The following is a 14,430-nucleotide window of genomic DNA, read 5'->3' as shown; positions in this document are numbered from 1 at the left end:
CAGTTACATCTTACGAATTTAAAAAAGTGTTCAGTGAAAAAGATATGTAAGAGTGATATATTTATCAAAATACTATTTACATAAATTTAAAACAGCCGTAAAGAAAATAACAGCACGTGTTTAAAAGGATTCAGACAAATTAAGTCAATGTATCAAACTCATACCTATGTACAGAGTGGAGAAGAGTAGAAGGGACCGATGATCATTCACCATGAACTCAACTATTTGTACTGACATGAGAAAAAGAAGTGTGTGTCATCCTGATAGGAAGTGGCACTGTAGTGTTGCCTTTATATGTCCTCAGGCATCCAAGTCTCATATGAGAAGTCACTGGTGGTGGCTGCACAGAATAGAAGGGTGGATTCAGACTCACTTGGATTTGATCTCAGCAACAACTTTGAATTTACCAGCATTTTGCAGGAGCTTGAAAGTGAGAACTTTGTAAAATTCTCTATCTCAGGCCGGGCATGGTGGCTCACGCCTTTAATTCCAGCACTTTGGTAGGCTGAGGCGGTCAGATCACCTGAGGTCAGGAGTTTGAGACCAGTATGGCCAACAAGGTGAAACCTTATCTCATCTAAAAATACAAAAATTAGCTGGGCATGGTGGCAGGCACCTGTAATCCCAGTTACTCTGGAGGCTGAGGCAGGAGAATCGCTTGAACCCAGGAGGTGGAAGTTGCAGTGGGCCAAGATTGTGTCACGGCACTCCAGCCTGGGTGACAAGAGTGAAACTCCATCTCTAAATAAATATAAATAAAAATCTCTATCTCAGTTCAGGAAGTATCTCTGACTTCATTTATTCATTCAGAGCATAGCATGGTGGCTGAGAACATGACTCTGGAGATGACTCCTGGCTCTGCCATTACTTACCATGTGACCCTGGGCAAATTACTTCACCTGGCATGTCTTAGTTTTGATTGGTTTTGAAAGACAGGGATAACAGGTTTTTTTTTTTTTTTGGTACCAAATTTCTTTATTTGAAGGAATGGTACAAAGAACTTAAGTGGATGTTTTGGTACAACTTATAGAAAAGGTAAAGGAAACCCCAACATGCATGCACTGCCTTGGTGACCAGGGAAGTCACCCTGTGGCTATGGGGAAATTAGCCTAAGGCTTAGCTTTCATTATCACTGTCTCCCAGGGTGTGCTTGTCAAAGAGATATTCTGCAAGCCAGTTTGGGGTGCTCCTATCTTGTGCAAGTTGGTCACGTGGTCACCCAATTCTTTGATGGATTTCACCTGCTCATACAGGTAATGTCTCAATGAAGTCACACAAATGGGGGTCATTTTTGTCAGGGGCCAGTTTGTGCAGCTCCAGTAGTGACTGATTTGCATTTTTTCCCAAATGCAATGCACACTCCGTCGCATTCAGCTCGCTCTCCCAGTCATCATGATCTGGTTTCTTGACATCCTGAAGGAAGACGCGGCCACCTCGTTGGTTCTGCAGCTTCATCAGTTTCTTGGCATGCTCCCTCTCCTTATGAGACTGGTGAAGAAAGTACCTGGCAAAGTTCTTCAAAGCCACATCATCGCGGTCAAAGTAGTAAGACATGGACGGGTAAACGTAGGAGGCGCAGAGCTCGAGGTTGAGCTGGCGGTTGATGGCGGCCTCTGAGTCCTGGTGGTAGTTGTGGCGCACCGGCGAGGGGGTCCTCAAGGCGGCGGCGGCGGGGGCTCTGGGACGGTCGGAGGGCGCGGTGTGGAGGTGGCGGGGGCTCTGGGGCGGTCGGAGGGCGCGGTGCGGAGGTGGCGGGGGCTCGGGGGCGGTCGGAGGGCGCGGTGTGGAGATGACGGAGGACTGGTTGTGGGCGGCCAGCCGGGGCGGGGGAACAAGCGCCGGGTTCCTTCCAAGCATTGTTGAAGCAGGAACCGTGGGGACTCTCGGCGAAGAACGTCTCAGTGGTTTTTATTTCATAGGGTTGTTGTGAGGATTAAGCAAGTTAATATTCTGAAGCACTTAGGATGGTTCTTGGTACACAGTAAACATTGTATAAGTATTTGTCAAATAAATAAAGTCATTTAACAAATACCTGAGTACTCAACATGGGCAAGGACCATGCTAGATTCTGGGAGTACATCTCAGAAAAGATGATCTTTGTTTGTTTTTCATTTTTTGAGACAGGGTCTTTCTCTGTCACCAAGGTTGGAGTGCAGTGATGTGACCATGGCTCACTGCAGCCTGAGCCTCCTGGGCTCAAGCAGTCCTCCTGCCTTGGTCTCCATAAGTGGTGGGATTACAGGCATGAGCCACTGTCCCTTGACAGAAAAGAGACTCTTTTACTATGTCTCTTGTCCTGCCCTGCCTAGGTTCCAGGGTCTTAGTCCTTGCTTCATTGCTTGTGCCCAAGCTCCATCTATTGCTATATCTGTGCCTTTTTTTTCCTTCTGTGTTTGTGTGTCTTTTGATTCTCTGACGTATATCCTCATTACTGAAGGACTGGGACCTGGAGAAATGCATTGACGTTTGAGGTTCCATTCCAGGCTGCTAGATCTTCCTAAGGCTACAAGCAAACCTGGATGTCTGCTCCTGCCAGGCTCCTGGCTCCTCTCAGATTCCACCTGGTGGTTTCACTCACCCCTTCCTCTTTATTGTTGGGTGGCTGCCAGAACACCTCAGCAGGTCTCTTCAGCAGACCTTGTCTTTGCTAGTCTTTTCCACTATGGTAAATGGCTCTCTCCAGAGGTTCAAGTCAGAATCCTAGGAGTTATCCTTGGTTCCTCTTTTCTCCTCCCACTGAATTGAATCCATCAGCAAGTCCTGTTAATTCTACCTTTAAAACATCTCTTGAGGCCCGGCGCGGTGGCTCTCGCCTGTAATCCCAGCACTTTGGGAGGCCGAGGCGGGTGGATCACGAGGTCAAGAGATCGAGACCATCCTGGTCAACTTGGTGAAACCCCGTCTCTACTAAAAATACAAAAATCAGCTGGGCGTGGTGGCGCTTGCCTGTAATCCCAGCTACTCAGGAGGCTGAGGCAGGAGAATTGCCTGAACCCAGGAGGCGGAGGTTGCGGTGAGCCGAGATCACGCCATTGTACTCCAGCCTGGGTAACAAGAGCGAAACTCCGTCTCAAAAAAAAAAAAACAAAAACAAAAAAACAAAAAACCCATATCTCTTGAATCTCACAGGCTCTGTTGATCCTTGCTGTCATCACCCAAGTCCAGCTTCCCACCGTCTTTAACTTCCAGACTAGTCTGCCTGCTTTCACTTTTGCCCACTGCATTCTATTTGCCACATAGCAACCAGGGGGGGTCTTTAAAATATGCAAATTAGATTACATTTGAACTCTGCTCAAACCCTTCAGTGACCTCCTATTGCACTTAGAATTAGTGCTAATAAACCAATGATTTAATTTATAAGAGCAAGTTTTAACATCAGTGTTTCCTAACCCTTGGGTCAATCCCAGAGCCTTTTTGCTATGAAATTTTCAAAATTAAAAAGCACAATTGCAACACTTAATTGTTTAATTTTCTTCTGTGTTATTAGATGTTTTGCTGCTAAAATTAGTTGGCGTTAGGTGGGGGAGGACTGGGACATAACTGCCAGCAGCTGCAGCTCATAGAAGCTGGTTCTCTCGTCTTCAAGAAGGCAGATTGCTCCCTAAACTGCTGAGCCTTCTGTGTCGGGGGGAAAGCTTGCATTCTTTCTTCCTTAGGATTATGGCCTTGAGAAGGTGTCTTCTAGTTCTCAGCAGGACCAGGCTCGAGGACCAGCCTTGGGTCAAAAACACAGGATGTGGGTGAGCATGCAGTGAAGCACTGGGCAGTCGGGACTGAGTCACCAGACAGTCCCTGAGCCATAGATGGCTGCTGCTGGGGAGGAAGCTGATGGAGGTTCAATGGAGGTAAATGTGCCAGGCTAGAGTCAAGTGCCTTCGTCAAGAGAGGGGAGTGAAGGACTGCAGTAGAAACCACAGGAACAGACATGGAGAAGGTAAGGCCATTGCAACCTGAGAGGAGAACAGTGGAGTTTTTCAATGCCTGGCAGGACTCAGTGGAACTTCCTCCCCAACTCACAGATTAGCTTCTTTTTTACTGATTCAGTTTCCTTTCTTGATAAGCCCAGTCTCCATGAAGACTTTGTCAGAATTTAATGCTCTCTTTAAACCAGTGGGTCTCAGTCTCATTAGAATCATGTGGGAAGCTTTGTTTAAAAACAAAAAAATAAGATTCCTGGGTTCTACTCACCTGGATCAATAGAATCAGAATCTCTAGGGAGGTTGAGGTGGCATAGGGTTGGTGGGGTTGGGCCCAGGCATATGTGATTTTTTTTTAGAGGTTCACCATGTGATTCTGATGTCCAGTGAGGTTCAAGAACCACTGCCTCCAGCACTCTTACTTTGAGTAAACAGGATGAGATTTAAAATTTTAGAATGTTGCAGCTAGATAATACTTTGTGGCGGTGTTTCTCAAACTTTCACTTGGGTGAATAACCGGGGGAATCCTGCTAAAAAGCAGATTCTGGTTTAGGTGGTTGGAAGTGGGGCCTAAGCTGTGACATTTCTCACTCATGTCCGTGTGACATGGGAGCTGCTGGAGTGAGGACCACTTTGATTGCAGTGGAGCTTGAGATGGAATACAGATGGCATGCTGCCTCTGCGCCAGACCTGGGCTGAGTGCTGTGCAGTCATTGCTTTCTCACAAGCCTGTGACAGAGGTGCTGTTTATAATTCCATTTTACAGATGAGTAAACTAAGGCCTAGATAAGTTAAGCATCTTGCTGAGGATGATAATGCTGGTAAGTAATAGAGGCAGAATCTGGATCTAGATGATCTGATTCCAGAAATTGTGAGCTGAACCACAATATAATACTGCTTCAAAGTCAGAATTGGGATCAGGGGAGGGCCTGCAGTTGGAAAGGGTATTCAAGGACTTGCATTGAAGCTGTTTGTGTAACAATTACATTATTTTTAAAAGGTTGTGTTTTCATTCGAGATAGCTGCTGGAAGAGGGGAATAAAAACAGGTGTTAAAGAGGAGCTAAAGCTCTCTAAGCCACTCCTTGGCCTCTCCCTGTAGGCCATTCCTTCATGTTGCTGGGCGGGAACAGGAGTTCATTGCAAGGTGTATATTGCAATTCAATGGCAATATATTTCAGGTGTTGCTGTGTATCTCCTAGATAGCCAGCTGGCTTTTGACCTTGTGATGACTTTGTTGTCAGAACTGAGACCCCTCGGATCATCGTGACCTGGCTCTTGCCTGCCTTTCCCCCTCCTCTTCCACGGCTGCCTCCCTGACTTACCTGATGGGAGGCTCAAGACACATTAACTGCTTTCAGTTCCCTGACGGTATCACAGTTTTATACTCCATGAATGTTATCTTCTCTCTTGGATGTCTTTGTTATCCTTTTCTTGACATGTTACATGCTATGTTGTTCAAGATCCTGGACAATGTAGCTCTTCCAGAAAGAATTTTCTAAGCCTCCCAACCTGGATTAAGTAATTCCCCCTCCTTTGGTCTGTCATGGTCTCCTGTTTCTTTTAATTAGAGCACTGAAGTAATTTACTTTTCTATTTAATCAGACGGTGAACCTCTCTAGGGCTGTGCTTTCTTTATCTTTACATCCCAGGGCTTAGTATAATATCCAGCACATGGTGAGAAGGCTGACAAGTACGTGTATTGAATGAATGAATTAGCCTTCTATTCCCAGTCCAGTGTTCTTTCCATTTTTAATTTATTTTTTAATTATACTGGGGTACATGTGCAGAACATGCAGTTTGTTACATAGGTATATACATGCCATGGTGGTTTGCTGCATCCATCCCCTGTCATCTACATTAGGTATTTCTCGTAATGCTACCTTTAAAGACTTTCAACAAATGACTCACCTTTCTCTTACTTTATAGTATAGTATGCTAATTGGCAGTCATCTTAGCAGTGTTAAAATATGGCAACAATAGCACGAAGTTAATTGTAAAGGAAGGGAGTTGGTTCTTTGTGACTCTTGATCATGCTAGGTATGAGCAGACTTTTAAATACATCTGTTTATTTATTCTCCATGCAAACTATTAGTAGTTATCTTCTCTCAGACAAAGTGGTACACATTGGAGGAATAAGGGTGAGTAATATAAGACTCCCTCCCAGAAGTTCACTATCTTGAATATGAATATTTAACCGTGCATCATGTTATGCACAATGGAGGTCCACTCCAATGAGCATAGGAGGGAAGACATGACAGGGAAGGATTCACAGGAAGCTCAGCTACACGCACATAATATACAGCAGTGGTGTCAGAGGGCCCAGATGACATTTAAGATGGCACTGAAAGGACAGATCCAGGCACATGAGGCTATGATATTTGTGTGTGTGCGCGCACGTGCGCACGCACGTTTTTGAGACAGGGTCTCACTCTGTCACCCAGGGTGGAGTGCAGTGGCACGATCTTGGCTCATTGCAACCTTGACCTCCCCAGACTCAGATGATCCACCCACCTCAGCCTCCTGCGTAGCTGGGGCTACAGGCGCCACACCACACCTAGCTAATTTTTGATCTTCTGTAGAAACAGAGTTTCAACATGTTGCCCAGGCTGGTCTCAAACTCCTGGGCTCAAGTGATCCTCTTGCTTTAGCCTCCCAAAGTGCTGGGATTATAGGCATGAACCACCATGCCTGGCCTGATGTGTTTGTATATGATTAAATCTATGGCACAAGATTTAATGTGTCATTACAAACAATATTATAAATGCTGTAATCTCAGTGTTTTGGGAGGCTGAGATGGGAGGCTCAGCATTTTGGGAGGCTGAGGTAGGAGGCTTAGCACTTGAGTCCAGGAGTTTGAGATCAGCCTGGACATCATAGCAAGACTCTGCTTCCACCATTAAATAAATAAATAAATAAATAAATAAATAAATGAAATAAATAAAAAATAACCAAAACCCAAAAAACAAGCATAGCACATCATAATGGAGTTTTACTGGAGACCCACTCTCAAAAAGAGCCCTAAAAGAATTAATTGATGGTATTTAACTGACAGACACATGGAAAAATCTGGTTTTATATCTCAAAGTAACAGTAACAGTTTCTTATGCCAGCAGAGAAAGATCATGTTTTAGAGAGTTGGAGCTTTCACCATCTTCGGGCAGTGACCTGTCCCTGCAGTACTTCAGGGCTCATCAAAAAGTAGAAGAGAAAAATGGAATCAAGAACTGCTAAATACTGCTTTTGCCTGGAAGCAATGCATTTCACTTCCTTTTCTCATTTCATTGGCCAGAAATAATTACATAGCTAGGTATAAAATAAGACAGATGGGGGAATTATAATCTTTGTGTGTCCTGAAGTGGAGAACACTTGAATATTGGGGAATGTTACTAATGTATACTGTAGTCAGTCTATTCAGCTTCACTCATGTGTGTTGGAAATAGTAGGGTGTGCTTTACAGAAAGGAAGAAAAAAATGACTTCATTACAATTGGTTATTATTCTTTTTATATTCTAATACATGTAGGATAGTTGCCAATCAGATTTTTATTTAAGAGTAGTAGCAAGACTGATCTTCATCAATATTAAGACAATTATTTTCAATCTTTGAAATTAAAGGCTATTACTTAAAGCAGCATGAATATGAAATCCAGGTAACAATCAGTATGATGATTGGCTTACAAAAATAATTTTAATGGAATCAATGTACCCATGTGGAACACCTACAAGAGCAACTTCCATATGGAATTTACCTCAGTGAGCTGGTTTAAAGTATAAGCCAAAAATGCAAATCCAGGCATATCACATTATTATTATTATTTTTTTAAAGAGATGAGGGCTATCACTCTCACCCAGGCTGGAGTGCAGTGGTAGAATCTTGGCTCACTGCAGTCTAGAACTGCTGAGCTCAAGGGGTCCTCCTGCCTGAGACTCCCAAGTAGCTGGGACTCAGATGTGTGCCACCACACCTGGCTAATTAATTAATTTTTTTTTTTTTTTTTGTAGAGACAGGGTCTCACCATCTTGCCCAGGCTGGTCTTGGACTCTTGGCCTCAGGCGATCCTCCTACCTTGGCCTCCCAAAGTGCTGGAATTACAGGTAAGAGCCACTGTGCCAATGTGCCCGGCCCATTCAAAATACAAGATGTATGCATTGTTTTGGTTTTTAAAAATTGCTTTCAAGATCTCTCACACACTACCACTCCCTTCCCCACTGTGGTCAGGAAGGAGGAAAGATTTGGGGAAGAGAAAGGATGGAATCCAATTGGGGTAGATTTGGTGGGAGTAAAACAGTTCTCTGAGAAAAAACGGGACTCCACTGTTTCTTTCTTTCCTCCTCCTTGGCTGATATGTCAAGTGGTTAGGAGACCATTATTCCCCTCCCTAGCCATCCCTCTGGAGACTATTGCTGTCCAATAGACCTTCCTATGCTTGCAATAGTGAATATGGTAGCCACTAGGGACAGATGGCTATTGAGTACTGGAAATGTGACTAGTGCAACTGAGGAACTAAATCCTAATATTTCTGAATTTGCTAACTTTAAGTATCATGTGAATTCAGGTGATAGGAGAGAGGGAGGTTGTTCTGATTCCTGTTTTTTTGGGGTAGGTTTTTCTGTACATCACAATTATTTTATCTTGCACACAAGGAGATGTTGAAGATGAGTTGAGTCAGTGGAGGATTGGGTGGGAGTGAAGCGTGGACCTATGCAGAGCCTGCTGCAATGCCTCCCTTCCCAAGCCAGTGCAGACCAGGCTTCCGTCAAGATCAGTAGGGCCAGAGACCCAATGATGCCCAAAGACTTCACAGACACTAAAATGGGGATGATTACATGAATCTCAGACCTGAGTTTTTAAAAAGCCTATGACTTAGGATATGAGAAAAAAAGTAAGAGGCAGATGAATCTAGTGTGGTAACCTTTTTAACATAGCGTTAGCATTGATTTCTTCATAATATATTTGGATATAAAATCTTTATTGTGCTTGAAATTCTTATTAAAAATGCAGTGAACTTTAGTTTGTTCATTTGCAGCCTCTCATTCCTCAAATTGTTCTTTTGTAAGAAATGATTTATTTGATGGTCATTAATGAAAGACATGGGCAGTTATGAAAGAAAACTAATGTCATCAAACATTCATCCGGTGACTCCTGTGTGCCAATGCTGTGCTAACAATGAATGGTACTTTGCAACACTAATTTTTAGCAAAATAATGACTTCTTAGCTGTAAAGTCCCCATAGGTATGTGTCCTAGAAGCCTATATTATTTTTCTATCTTTGTCTACCGTACATTTTGGAAAACACCTACTTTTATTTCATGATTGTAAAAATTAGTGCTTATATTAAACAATTTAATGAACCCAAATACCTCAGTCCTTTCAAATCCTGACTGGCCTTCTCTAGATCTTTGGGCAGAGGTCAATATAGAATGCTTTGGTGAAATGCTTGGATTTTATTCTTGAGATTTAACGTGGAAGCAAGTGGATGGAGTGAGGTAGGAAATCATGTTTGATTTCAAGATAATCGGGTTTTTAAAAAGATAGAACATTTCACTCTCTGAATTAAAATTATCATCTTAAACAACCTTATCTCAAAGGAAGTCCTATTCCAAACATAATATCCAACAACATCAAATATTTTCCACCAGCGCATATGTATAAACAGGAAAACTGTTTTTTAGTGGAAAGTTAATTGTTGATACCACCATATTTGTACTCAAATGCAAGACCATTTCTAGTTCCACCCTCCCCACCATACATCCCACAGCCCACCTTTATTTTACCCTGACCTTGTACCAGCATAAGATTCCAATATGCTAATTACTTCTCCAGATCATACCGTAATTCTGATGCCATCAGACAGATATTGAGGTTTACTTTTTGAGTTCAGAATAATTGGGTAATTGTCGTCATCCTGTGACAGGTTTCCCCTTTTCCTGAGAGGTCTTTTGACTAATGGTCCTATTGTTATTGTTGGAGCGGCTCATGCCCCATTGTGCCATGACGCAAAACTTGATCTTTGATAGAAATGCCTTACACATTTATTCCCTCCAGGAAACCAAAGGGCAAGAAAGCAACATTCCAGGTTGAGAACCTGGCTTTTTGCACCATGACCTAACCTGTTCCAGGTGAAAAATATTAGGCCAAAAATAGTTTCATGAGAAAATTTTTACTTGAGTTCCTGCAGCGGTTCTCAGCACTAGATGACCATTAATTGGTTAATTGATGGGCAGCTTAAAACAATCACCATCTGGGTTCCACCTGAAAATTGTTAAAAAAGACTAATTTCTGGGGGCCCCATTACATACCTATGAAATTTAGACTCTCCACAGGAGGGCCCTGGGTATTTGTATTTCAAACGAAACTCCCAGATTATCAAAGAAATTTGGTCAACTTGATTTAAGGTATTGACCATGGGAAAGAGCACTTCATACTTTTAAAAAATACATTTAGTGGTCCTCAAGACATATTTCTAATGCTGGTATCTTACTTGTCTTCTTTTACTTATTTGTATGTGAATACTATTAAAGAAGGAATATTTAACTATAGAGGAGGTTTACGTTTTTGTCTTTAGCCAAACCAAGCCTCTGATCCTAGGGGATAATTTTATGTATTAAAAATAAAATTTAGATCAGATCCCCATCTCTATAAGAAATATAGAAATTATTTATTATTATTGTTATTTTTTTGAGACAGAGTCTTACTCTGTCACCCAGTCTGGAGTGCAGTGGCAGCATCTCGGTTCACTGCAAACTCCGCCTCCTTGATTCAAGCAATTCTGCCTTAGCCTCCTAAGTAGCTGGGATTACAGGCACGTGCCACCACACCCTACTAAGTTTTATATTTTTAGTAGAGACAGGATTTCACCATATTGGCCAGGATGGTCTTGACCACCTGACCTCAGGTGATTCACCTGCCGTGGCCTGCCAAAGGCCTGAGCCACCAAGCCTAGCCTTAGAAAAATTATTATAGCCAGGTGTGGTGGTATGCGCCTGTAGTCCCAGCTGCTTGGGTGGCTGAGGAAGGAAGATTGCTTGAACCCAGGAGTTTGAGGCTGCAGTGAGCTATGATTGCACCACTACACTGCAGCCTGGGCAACAGAGTGAGAACCTGTCTAAAATAAATTGCATTTTCAAGTTGTACTTTCAGCAGCACCAGATAGTCAGCATGCTAGAGCTCAGAGACAAGGAGGGGAGCCCCGTTTCTCTGCTTACTATACAAGGGAGCTTAATACTGATGGAGGAGTGTCTTGGTTCTTATACTTGGAGACTAATTTGTCATTCCATTCCACGCAAAATAACAAGGGATTCACTAGTTCTTCTGTTACTTCTATTCAACAAATGTCATTTGACTGTCTACTATATGCCATACTGTGTTAGGTACCAGGGATACAAAATAAGTAAATTGGGATTCTTTTCCTCTTAGAACTGGTAGGTTAGAGCAGATGCTCTTAAGGCGTGTGATCTCGAACCAGCAGCATTGGCATCCCTGGAAACGTGTTAGAATTGCAAATTCTCTTGCCCTACCTCAGACCCACTAAATCTGATTCTCCATAAAGTTTGAGAACCACTGGCCTGTAGGAGGAGTGATCAGTTCAGCAGAAAATTAGAGTACACTGTGATAGACACAGTGGAGACAGGGAGGAGGCTGGGACATTAGGAATGTTTCTGGGAGAAGAGATGCTTGAACTCTCTAAAATAGTTGGTGCAGTCGGGGGAGGCGTTCCTGGAGAGGTAAGCAGGAGCCACACAAAAAGGTTTGCATTTTACTCTGAATGCAACATGGAACCTTTCAGGTCCTATAATCAGTTCATTTGCGATTACCCTAAGTGTCATCTTTTGACCGAACTTTTAGCTGAGTGGTGCTGGGCTTGAGCTTTATTTTGGGTGCTCCCTCAGATACGGGAAGTTAGAGAAATGCAGGTGTAAAAAAATTCCTCTTGTGTTAAAATCTAACTCAGTAGGCTTTAAATAAATATTTGATGAATAAACATAAATAAATGAAAGAGTGGGTAAAGCTAGGACTTGGGAAATGTTTTATATTTATATAATATTTGATGAATAAACATAAATAAATGAAAGAGTGGGTAAAGCTAGGAAAATGTATAATGAAAACATAGCAGAATAAGCAATGGTTTTTGAATGAATTGAGAATCCCATGGCATTCAAAAAATTACACAGACCTTCAGTGGTTTAATCAAAGAAAATAAGTATCCTCCTATTTTTCAGGAGCTAGAGTTCAAAGGCTTAGAGTCACCACATAGGACGGAGTGGGAAGAGAAGCAGTGAGAACTCTGTTGGTTCTCCCGGATTGCCTTCCTGTCTTTCTGCACGTTTGTGCAGGACAATTAATGGGCACTGACTGTGTTCCAGGGACTACATATACTATTTGTAATACATTCAACACCAATAGAAAGTGGGTGTTTTCCTCCCAAGTTTTGAAAGGATCTAAAAATCATAGGGCTCTAGAGTCTGAGGAAGAAAATGGCTTACCTGGAAATTTCTGAGAAAAACATGGCTATTCATTCACGGTCATCTTGAATTGAGGAAATTGGAATAGCGAGAGGTTAAGTGACTTGCTGAAAGTCAACATGCTTGTAACTAAGGATAGCTGGGATTCAAAACCAGGTCTCTGTAACAGCAATTTGTTTCAGTGATCTGTGTGACCAGAGGAACCCTGAGTGTCCTACCCCAAGAGATGGCCTCTTAAACATCCAGGCGCTTTAGGATACCTTGTTCATTCCTCAAGTGACCCCACAAAACATTTTCCTTTTTCTGGAAAATTCAATTGCAATAAATACTTACCCCACTATGAACACACGTCACTATCTAAACTCATGCAAAAGACACATACTGCCTGTTTTCAAGTACAATGAATCTTGAATTTACCCTTTTACCGTATTGTAGCTAATCCAATGATTTATAGAACTTATTTTCACTTTCTGTGTCTGTCTAAACAATAAATGATTGTTTTTTTTTTTTTTTTTTTGAGACGGAGTTTCACTCTTGTTGCCCAGGCTGGAGTGCAATGGCGTGATCTTGGTTCACCGCAACCTCCGCCTCCTGGGTTCAGGCAATTCTCCTGCCTCAGCCTCCTGCGTAGCTGGGATTACAGGCACGCACCACCATGCCCAGCTAATTTTTTGTATTTTTAGTAGAGACAGGGTTTCACCATGTTGACCAGGATGGTCTCGATCTCTTGACCTCGTGATCCACCCGCCTCGGCCTCCCAAAGTGCTGGGATTACAGGCTTGAGCCACCGCGCCCGGCCAAATGATTGTTTTATATTTATAGCAACATAAGAACAATCTTCACAGACTTTAGTAGCCAAGTTTTAAATTTTATTGTGCTGGCATTATATGGCTCTTGAAACAGCCACGAGGTCTAGGCACAAAATGGACTGACTTCTCATGACTAAGGATTTTATAAGTAGAATTTAGTTGTTGGCTTTAACACAATGCATAAATGTTGAAAAAAAAGTATGTATATGTATATAGATCAATGTTTTATTTTATAGCACATTCTTGTACCTAGCATGAATTAGGTACCACATATTATAGGTTTTTTTTTTAATCAAAACTGTCAGAGAAGGGTAATAAATCACATTTACCTTAAAAAAACCCAACTCACCCATTTAATTCTGTGTTTTTTTCTCCTTATACTTACAGTAAAAAATAAAAGAGATGCACCTCAGTTTTAAGAAATGAAACTTATAGTTTAAAGAAATTTATAGAAGACGTTTTCTTCCTAGATTTCTCCTCTGGTTTATTAAAAAACATGACACGATAAAAGCTAAACAATTATTAGTCACTTTCTATCATTTCAGTTGAATTATAAAAAAATTTTTTCTCCAGACACTTGTAAATGTCTGTTTTTCTGTATTTGTCTACTATGAACGTTGTGGAGAAAATATAATGGGAAAATCAGAATGGGGGAAAATCAGAAAAAATAACACCACTTTCAAATGTGGGGGCAGCTGTGTCTCAGATGTATGGTGGAGTTTCCTTGGAATCAAGCAGAATTTGAGAAAGTCTGCCTCTGTTTTTTGTTATATGGCTCTTGTCATGATGGATAAACAAAAAATGGACTCAGTGTAGCTCAAGAGAGGAGTTTCATCTTCTTATCCTACTTATCTTTTCTGAGTTAAAACCAGTAGATAGTAACTCAGATTAAAACCCACTCTCTAGATGTAAACAACAGTGCTGATTAAATGGATCACTTTGCCAAGGGAGATGCAGCCAGAGTGCCCATTTTTCATTCAAATGTTCCAGCCTCGTAGAAGTAGCTTCCAGCTCTAAATATATTGAATCACCATTAACCTAGTGGAGAAAATAGGAATACAAACACACACTTTCTTATTAGATGAGCATGGCAGGTTGTCTGATAATGCAAACAATTAAATGGAAGAATTTATTTATGGCCATCAGGGTCATGACAAAAATCCTTCTGTCAGTGAAACATAATTCCTCTCCCTTAGAGCAGCCTAACTGGAATCTTGAGGTGGGAATCCTTTGGAGTGTA

At 41.9% G+C, this 14,430-nt stretch overlaps 1 pseudogene across 1 annotated transcript; it reads right to left on the bottom strand.

Moving 5' to 3' along the window:
* Positions 1-961: 961 nt before the first annotated feature.
* On the bottom strand, positions 962-1,857 carry LOC108307300 (annotated as a pseudogene). The gene has a single exon (XR_001826495.1). The product of XR_001826495.1 is annotated as a ferritin heavy chain-like (transcript).
* Positions 1,858-14,430: the final 12,573 nt, after the last annotated feature.

Source organism: Cebus imitator, unplaced genomic scaffold (genome assembly GCF_001604975.1).
Source record: "Cebus imitator isolate Cc_AM_T3 unplaced genomic scaffold, Cebus_imitator-1.0 Scaffold78, whole genome shotgun sequence".
NCBI lineage: Eukaryota > Metazoa > Chordata > Mammalia > Primates > Cebidae > Cebus > Cebus imitator.
Note: the sequence above shows the minus strand (reverse complement) of the source record. Positions and strands in the feature narration are given on the sequence as shown.